Here is a 9,526-nt window from a genome sequence, read left to right on the forward strand (position 1 = left end):
ACCATGACGGTCGCCTCTCCCCGCAAGCCTTCCCAAAATGGCGCTCATGCGTTGCTCTTTTGCTGGGACAGGGGCGGCAAGCACAGAGGCGTGGGTTTGTGAAAATACGAAGCCAGTATTCTGAATAATGGCTTCGTCTGGCCTCATATTTTTCAGCTCTAATTTTTCATCAGGGTAATGTCATTCTGGTGATTTAAATGCATAATACATCAACAACTTGAAAGCAGCCTTGTAATGTATGATAATGCTTAAGGAAATCATCTTTCAGGCCTATGTTCAGTCATTGCTTTTAGGGATGAGGGAGCGGATATTTAAAAATGGTGCATGAGTGAGAAAATGAAATGAATTAAATTAGGCAGAGGAGTTGTATCTCCTTTTGGGTGCTTTTTAAATAGCATTTTAACAGCTTAGAATCCTCTCTCTCACGAGCTGAACAAACTCTGCTGCAGCTAGCTAATTAAGGTTGAGTCGTTTTGTTACAAGATTAAATAAAATGCCTAAACAGTCTCAGGTAGTCGGTTAGTCGGTTTCAGTTTATTTTGTAATTTTTAAAAATGTAATTACTAGCTTGAAAACACATCATAGCTGCAGCCGTAGTTACAAGAACAGTGTGCCAGTGGTAATACATTCGCATATTGAATAGAAAATGCGATATATGCACCGTTCTTGCTGGGCATAAGAGGGTAGCATTTTGCCTTAAATTAAGTTAATCCCTAAAATAGTGGTTTTCAGTTTAGATACAATTTCTGCTTTTTGTACTTTCTCCCAGGACCTAGTGCACCATTCTTTTGCGTGCCTAGCCTGACTTTAATTCTGCAAATGGCTTGAACTAAAATATTGAATTTTGAAAATTTGAATTAACACTTACTTATGGATTACTCATACCTAAACATGATGTTAAGATACTTTTGAGTACCTTTTTCCCACAGAGTTCGGGAATAGGCAAACATCCACAAATGTGCATCTTTGGGGCAATGCTATTATGCAAAAATCGTTTTGAATTATATTGCAACCGCTGTAATAACACGATTCTTTTACAGGTCGCACTCAAAGAACAAGTGATCCTCAGCAAAGGAAGGAGTCGATTTTATACTCACTTCTTAAAGATGTTCAGGAAGAGACAATGGAACTTCTGGAGCCTATCTCGATGGAACACACGCTGGAGCTTCTTGAAAAAAAAAATGGCATGTATCTTTGGTTTTGCTTCACACGGTGTTACAGTTAGCTGCTTTTCAAAAAGAAATAATTCTTCACAAATTTCAGTCTGTATGGGACTTTGCAAAAGGTATCAAAGAAGCGCCCAGAATCACTGATTAAGGACCGTATTAGCTAAAACTTCACGCAACGCAGAACAGCAACGGAAGTTGAGTGACTGAGACCTGCTCCAAATTTACAAAGATTTGGCGCAGTTCTGCATGGGAAGTTTGTTCGCTCCCAGTTTGGCCTGTCTCTATGTGTCACATTTTGAGAGCGAGAATGTATACTCAAAGTTGAATCCGTTTCTCGACTACAATACTGCCTGGAAACGATATATTGACAATGTCCTAATCTGGAAAGGAGACAGAACATCAGCTGAGAATTTCCAGACATGGCTGAATAATAGGAATCCTTTTCTAATCTTTACATCGACAATGACGACAGAGTACCTCCTGTTCCTGGACATCACCATAATAGCGAAGAACGGCAAATTGGCAAGGGATATATATCATAACATTTCACAAAGGGACACTGTTCCTATAGCGGGATGCAAAAAAGTCACCCATGCTTAAGGGTGCAAATAGTCACCCGTACAAAAAGAATAAAAAAGGGTGAGAGGTAGACAAAGAAAGAAACAAAAGGCATCCTAGGTAAATGTGACCCAATAGTGAGGTGGAATAACCATTCGTTTGTCCTCTGTTGCCCTCACACAACCCAAGAGGTGTCATGCTTCATCATCGGGCAGTTGCTCCTCGTAGGGCCGGCGCTGCAATTCCCTACGGGTCCCCCGAAGGGTCTCTTTATCTGAGATATTTTTTAAGGACTGCCGGATGGTGCATGGGGGTGTGTGGGGTGTGGGTCTAATAAGGGTGAAAGAGAGTGCGTGCTAGGTGGTGAAAAAATTAATAAAGAGTAAACATGAATCGAATGTATAAATTGTAAACCCATGGCAGATAAACTGCTACATAAAATATTGTCCCAGAGGCACACTACGCCCAGGTGTCAAAAGGTCATAGGTCAACAGGTTTTGAGCCTGTGTCGCCATAAGGGTCATTGGCGCTTCTTCAGGACCAGAACAATAATATAAAAAGTGCACGTGATAAAAAAGTTTTTACTAAACCCTTTAGATCAAACAGGGCGGGGCAGTAACCTGTATACCTATAATATGGCTACAGCTGCATGATGAAAAAACGCTCCTGATGAAAACCTAGGAAACAGAAAAACATAAACGAGAAATAGGAGCATCAGTAACAACTTGATGCCTTATAATGTGCCACATCTGTGTGCGCATCAATTATATCAAACAATAAAAAACACAGGCTCAGGAGACACATATACATTCATTGGGGCCTAACCCAGTGCGAACATATAAACACACCGTGTCAGTTAGTCGTAGTATTTTTGATAGCACTCGTAACCCTCCATTTGTCCCAAATATGAATTATGCCAAAAAAGTCTCAGCAGCTAATAAGTTATTACAAATATTGCACCGCCCTATAACGGTACCAGGAGGTAGTTAGTTCTCAAAATGTGCTTACCTCCCCATTTCGTTAAGGAACCTCCAGTGGCGAGAGCTAGAGACGCCCGCACATTACCGGGCTAAAAAAGCAAGAATAATAAACAAAAAATAAAGAAAATATAAAGGAAATATGCAAGAACGGGAACGCAGCACAGACTGTAATGAGCAATTCGCTTGCCATGTTCCAATATCTGCCATAAAAATCTACTTACAAATTCACCGGGGTGCTGCCTCCTCTGCACCTACCCCCTCCGTGCGTCTGCCAGAAGTCACAATGTGATGGCAAGACGCGGGTCTTATAAAATAATGAGTAGAGGTGAGGAGTGGGCGGTAACCCTTTCCGGGTTGTCCTCACAAGTTCACCTATGGCGCACATGCGCGAAGGTAGGAATAAACGGCGCATGTGCACTAATAGGGAAAGGTACTCCCTTGTGGATGCGCATAGGCTGAGTGGTTGGCAGCATACTAAAGTGGGTAATCTTCGATTTTGCAGCGATGTTTAACAAGAATTCGCACTGAATAAAATGCAGATAATCCATTACCAAACTCACTCGCGCTGATTGTCCTGTCACATGGACACAGATCACGTTTTGTTTTGCCGGGACTAACGCCGTGCTGAATGGAGTAAGCAGAAGGTCAATGTTGCTGGTGCCCGTTCCTACTGAATTAACTGACCCAAGTTCTATTAAATGAAAACCGTAGGGGAGGCTAGAAAGATATCTAAAGGGTATTGATCCTAACCTACCCTCAAAACGACTGCCTGTTCAATATCATGTGCAAAAAAATGTTTTAAATAAAGTTTCGGGGGGTTATTTAGGTGGGATCCACATTCCGGAGTACCACAAGGTCAATTAACCATACTGGATCTGCGAACAAGGCCCCAAGTAAATGTAATGATTCCCTGTGTGCCCATGGGAAGAAAACAAGAAAGATAGAAATAGTACTGGCCCTTGGCTGAACCGCTGTACATAATTTATCACGATTAAAATAGGGGGGCCAAGGAGCTATTCAAGATCCAGTGTCCATGCTCCCAATGTCTACATGCAATTTCACAAAGGGACACTGTTCCTATAGCGGGATACAAAAAAAGTCACCCATGCTTAAGGGTGCATATAGTCACCCGTACAAAAAGAATAAAAAAGGGTGAGAAAGTAGACAAAGAAAGAAACAAAAGGCATCCTCGGTAAATGTGACTCAAGAGTGAGGTGGAACAACCATTTGTTTGTCCTCTGTTGCCCTCACACACCCCAAGAGGTGTCATGATGGTTCATCATCGGGCAGTTGCTCCTCGTAGGGCCGGCGCTGCAATTCCCTATGGGTCCCCCAAAGGGTCTCTTTATCAGAGATCTTTTTTAAGGACTGCCAGATGGTGCATGCGGGTGTGTGGGGTGTGGGTCTAATAAGGGTGAAAGAGAGTGCACGCAAGGTGGTGAAAAAATTAATAAAGGGTAAACATGAATCGAATGTATAAATTGTAAACCCTTGGCAGATAAACTGCTACATAAAATCTTGTCCCAGAGGCACACTACGCCCAGGTGTCAAAAGGTCATAGGTCGACATGTTTCGCGCCTGTGTCGCCATAAGGGTCGTTGGCGCTTCTTCAGGACCAGAACAATAATATATAAAGTGCAAGTAATAAAAACGTTTTTACTAAACCCTTTAGATCAAACAGGGCGGGGCAGTAACCTGTATACCTATAATATGGCTACAGCTGCATGATGAAAAAACGCTCCTGATGAAAACCTAGGAAACAGAAAAACATAAACGAGAAATAAGAGCATCAGTAACAACTTGATGCCTTATAATGTGCCACATCTGTGTGCACATCAATTATATCAAACAATAAAAAACAAAGGCTCAGGAGACACATGTACATTCATTGGGGCCTAACCCAGTGCGATCCTATAAACACACCGTGTCAGTTAGTCGTAGTATTTTTGATAGCACTCGTAACCCTCCATTTGTCCCAAATATGAATTATGCAAAATAAGTCTCAGCAGCTAATAAGTTATTACAAATATTGCACTGCCCTATAACGGTACCAGGAGGTAGTTAGTTCTCAAAATGTGCTTACCTCGCCATTTCGTTAAGGAACCTCCACTGGCGAGAGCTAGAGATGCCCGCACATTACCGGGCTAAAAAAGCAAGAATAATAAACAAAAAATAAAGAAAATATAAAGGAAATATGCAAGAAAGGGAACAAGGCACAGACTGTAACGAGCAATTCGCTCACCATGTTCCAATCTCTGCCATAAAAATCTACTTACAAATTCACCGGGGTGCTGCCTCCTCTGCACCTACCCCCTCCGTGCGTCTGCCAGAAGTCACAAAGTGATGGCAAGACGCGGTTCTAATAAAATAATGAGTAGAGGTGAGGAGTGGGCGGTAACCCTTTCCGGGTTGTCCTCACAAGTTCACCTATGGCGCACATGCGCGAAGGTAGGAATAAACGGCGCATGTGCACTAATAGGGAAAGGTACTCCCTTGTGGATGCGCATAGGCTGAGTGGTTGGCAGCATACTAAAGTGGGTAATCTTCGATTTTGCAGCGATGATTAACAAGAATTCCCACTGAATAAAATGCCGATAATCCATTACCAAACTCACTTGCGCTGATTGTCCTGTCACATGGACACAGATCACGTTTTGTTTTGCCGGGACTAACCCCGTGCTGAATGGAGTAAGCAGAAGGTCAATGTTGCTGGTGCCCGTTCCTACTGAATTAAGTGACCCAAGTTCTATTAAATGAAATCTGCAGGGGAGGCTAGAAAGATATCTAAAGGGTATTGACCTTACCATACCCTCAAAACTACTGCCTGTTCAATATCATGTGCAAAAAAATGTTTTAAATAAAGTTTCGGGGGGTTATTTAGGTGGGATCCACATTCCGGAGTACCACAAGGTCAATTAACCATACTGGATCTGCGAACAAGGCCCCAAGTAAATGTAATGATTCCCTGTGTGCCCATCGGAAGAAAACAAGAAAGATAGAAATAGTACTGGCCCTCGGTTGAACCGCTGTACATAATTTATCACAAATAAAAGAGGGGGGCCAAGGAGCTATTCAAGGTCCAGTGTCCATGCTCCCGTTGTCTACATACAATTTCACAAAGGGACACTGTTCCTATAGCGGGATGCAAAAAAGTCACCCATGCTTAAGGGTGCATATAGTTACCCGTACAAAAAGAATAAAAAAGGGTGAGAAGGTAGACAAAGAAAGAAACAAAAGGCATCCTAGGTAAATGTGACCCACTAGTGAGGTGGAACAACCATTTGTTTGTCCTCTGTTGCCCTCACACACCCCAAGAGGTGTCATGCTTCATCATCGGGCAGTTGCTCCTCGTAAGGCCGGCGCTGCAATTCCCTATGGGTCCCCCAAAGGGTCTCTTTATCAGAGATCTTTTTTAAGGACTGCCAGATGGTGCATGCAGGTGTGTGGGGTGTGGGTCTAATAAGGGTGAAAGAGAGTGCGTGCAAGGTGGTGAAAAAATTAATAAAGGGTAAACATGAATCGAATGTATAAATTGTAAACCCTTGGCAGATAAACTGCTACATAAAATCTTGTCCCAGAGGCACACTATGCCCAGGTGTCAAAAGATCATAGGTCAACATGTTTCGCGCCTGTGTCGCCATAAGGGTCATTGGCGCTTCTTCAGGACCAGAACAATAATATATAAAGTGCACGTGATAAAAAAGTTTTTACTAAACCCTTTAGATCAAACAGGGCGGGGTAGTAACCTGTATACCTATAATATGGCTACAGCTGCATGATGAAAAAACGCTCCTGATGAAAACCTAGGAAACAGAAAAACATAAACGAGAAATAAGAGCATCAGTAACAACTTGATGCCTTATAATGTGCCACATCTGTGTGCACATCAATTATATCAAACAATAAAAAACAAAGGCTCAGGAGACACATGTACATTCATTGGGGCCTAACCCAGTGCGATCCTATAAACACACCGTGTCAGTTAGTCGTAGTATTTTTGATAGTACTCGTAACCCCCCATTTGTCCCAAATATGAATTATGCAAAAAAAGTCTCAGCAGCTAATAAGTTATTACAAATATTGCACTGCCCTATAACGGTACCAGGAGGTAGTTAGTTCTCAAAATGTGCTTACCTCGCCATTTCGTTAAATAACCTCCACTGGCGAGAGCTAGAGACGCCCGCACATTACCGGGCTAAAAAAGCAAGAATAATAAACAAAAAACAAAGAAAATATAAAGGAAATATGCAAGAAAGGGAACACAGCACAGACTGTAACGAGCAATTCGCTCGCCATGTTCCAATCTCTGCCATAAAAATCTACTTACAAATTCACCGGGGTGCTGCCGCCTCTGCACCTACCCCCTCCGTGCGTCTGCCAGAAGTCACAAAGTGATGGCAAGACGCGGTTCTTATAAAATAATGAGTAGAGGTGAGGAGTGGGCGGTAACCCTTTCCGGGTTGTCCTCACAAGTTCACCTATGGCGCACATGCGCGAAGGTAGGAATAAACGGCGCATGTGCACTAATAGGGAAAGGTACTCCCTTGTGGATGCGCATAGGCTGAGTGGTTGGCAGCATACTAAAGTGGGTAATCTTCGATTTTGCAGCGATGATTAACAAGAATTCCCACTGAATAAAATGCCGATAATCCATTACCAAACTCACTTGCGCTGATTGTCCTGTCACATGGACACAGATCACGTTTTGTTTTGCCGGGACTAACCCCGTGCTGAATGGAGTAAGCAGAAGGTCAATGTTGCTGGTGCCCGTTCCTACTGAATTAAGTGACCCAAGTTCTATTAAATGAAATCTGTAGGGGAGGCTAGAAAGATATCTAAAGGGTATTGACCCTACCATACCCTCAAAACTACTGCCTGTTCAATATCATGTGCAAAAAAATGTTTTAAATAAAGTTTCGGGGGGTTATTTAGGTGGGATCCACATTCCGGAGTACCACAAGGTCAATTAACCATACTGGGTCTGCGAACAAGGCCCCAAGTAAATGTAATGATTCCCTGTGTGCCCATCGGAAGAAAACAAGAAAGATAGAAATAGTACTGGCCCTTGGTTGAACCGCTGTACATAATTTATCACAAATAAAAGAGGGGGGCCAAGGAGCTATTCAAGGTCCAGTGTCCATGCTCCCAATGTCTACATACAATTTCACAAAGGGACACTGTTCCTATAGCGGGATGCAAAAAAGTCACCCATGCTTAAGGGTGCATATAGTTACCCGTACAAAAAGAATAAAAAAGGGTGAGAAGGTAGACAAAGAAAGAAACAAAAGGCATCCTAGGTAAATGTGACCCAATAGTGAGGTGGAACAACCATTTGTTTGTCCTCTGTTGCCCTCACACACCCCAAGAGGTGTCATGCTTCATCATCGGGCAGTTGCTCCTCGTAGGTCCGGCGCTGCAATTCCCTATGGGTCCCCCAAAGGGTCTCTTTATCAGAGATCTTTTTTAAGGACTGCCAGATGGTGCATGCGGGTGTGTGGGGTGTGGGTCTAATAAGGGTGAAAGAGAGTGCACGCAAGGTGGTGAAAAAATTAATAAAGGGTAAACATGAATCGAATGTATAAATTGTAAACCCTTGGCAGATAAACTGCTACATAAAATCTTGTCCCAGAGGCACACTATGCCCAGGTGTCAAAAGGTCATAGGTCGACATGTTTCGCGCCTGTGTTGCCATAAGGGTCGTTGGCGCTTCTTCAGGACCAGAACAATAATATATAAAGTGCAAGTAATAAAAACGTTTTTACTAAACCCTTTAGATCAAACAGGGCGGGGCAGTAACCTGTATACCTATAATATGGCTACAGCTGCATGATGAAAAAACGCTCCTGATGAAAACCTAGGAAACAGAAAAACATAAACGAGAAATAAGAGCATCAGTAACAACTTGATGCCTTATAATGTGCCACATCTGTGTGCACATCAATTATATCAAACAATAAAAAACAAAGGCTCAGGAGACACATATACATTCATTGGGGCCTAACCCAGTGCGATCCTATAAACACACCGTGTCAGTTAGTCGTAGTATTTTTGATAGTACTCGTAACCCCCCATTTGTCCCAAATATGAATTATGCAAAAAAAGTCTCAGCAGCTAATAAGTTATTACAAATATTGCACTACCCTATAACGGTACCAGGAGGTAGTTAGTTCTCAAAATGTGCTTACCTCGCCATTTCGTTAAGGAACCTCCACTGGCGAGAGCTAGAGACGCCCGCACATTACCGGGCTAAAAAACCAAGAATAATAAACAAAAAACAAAGAAAATATAAAGGAAATATGCAACAAAGGGAACACAGCACAGACTGTAACGAGCAATTCGCTCGCCATGTTCCAATCTCTGGCATAAAAATCTACTTACAAATTCACCGGGGTGCTGCCGCCTCTGCACCTACCCCCTCCGTGCGTCTGCCAGAAGTCACAAAGTGATGGCAAGACGCGGTTCTTATAAAATAATGAGTAGAGGTGAGGAGTGGGCGGTAACCCTTTCCGGGTTGTCCTCACAAGTTCACCTATGGCGCACATGCGCGAAGGTAGGAATAAACGGCGCATGTGCACTAATAGGGAAAGGTACTCCCTTGTGGATGCGCATAGGCTGAGTGGTTGGCAGCATACTAAAGTGGGTAATCTTCGATTTTGCAGCGATGATTAACAAGAATTCCCACTGAATAAAATGCCGATAATCCATTACCAAACTCACTTGCGCTGATTGTCCTGTCACATGGACACAGATCACGTTTTGTTTTGCCGGGACTAACCCCGTGCTGAATGGAGTAAGCAGAAGGTCAATGTTGCTGGTGCC

This window comes from Triturus cristatus, chromosome 3_2 (assembly GCF_964204655.1).
Source record: "Triturus cristatus chromosome 3_2, aTriCri1.1, whole genome shotgun sequence".
Taxonomy (NCBI): domain Eukaryota; kingdom Metazoa; phylum Chordata; class Amphibia; order Caudata; family Salamandridae; genus Triturus; species Triturus cristatus.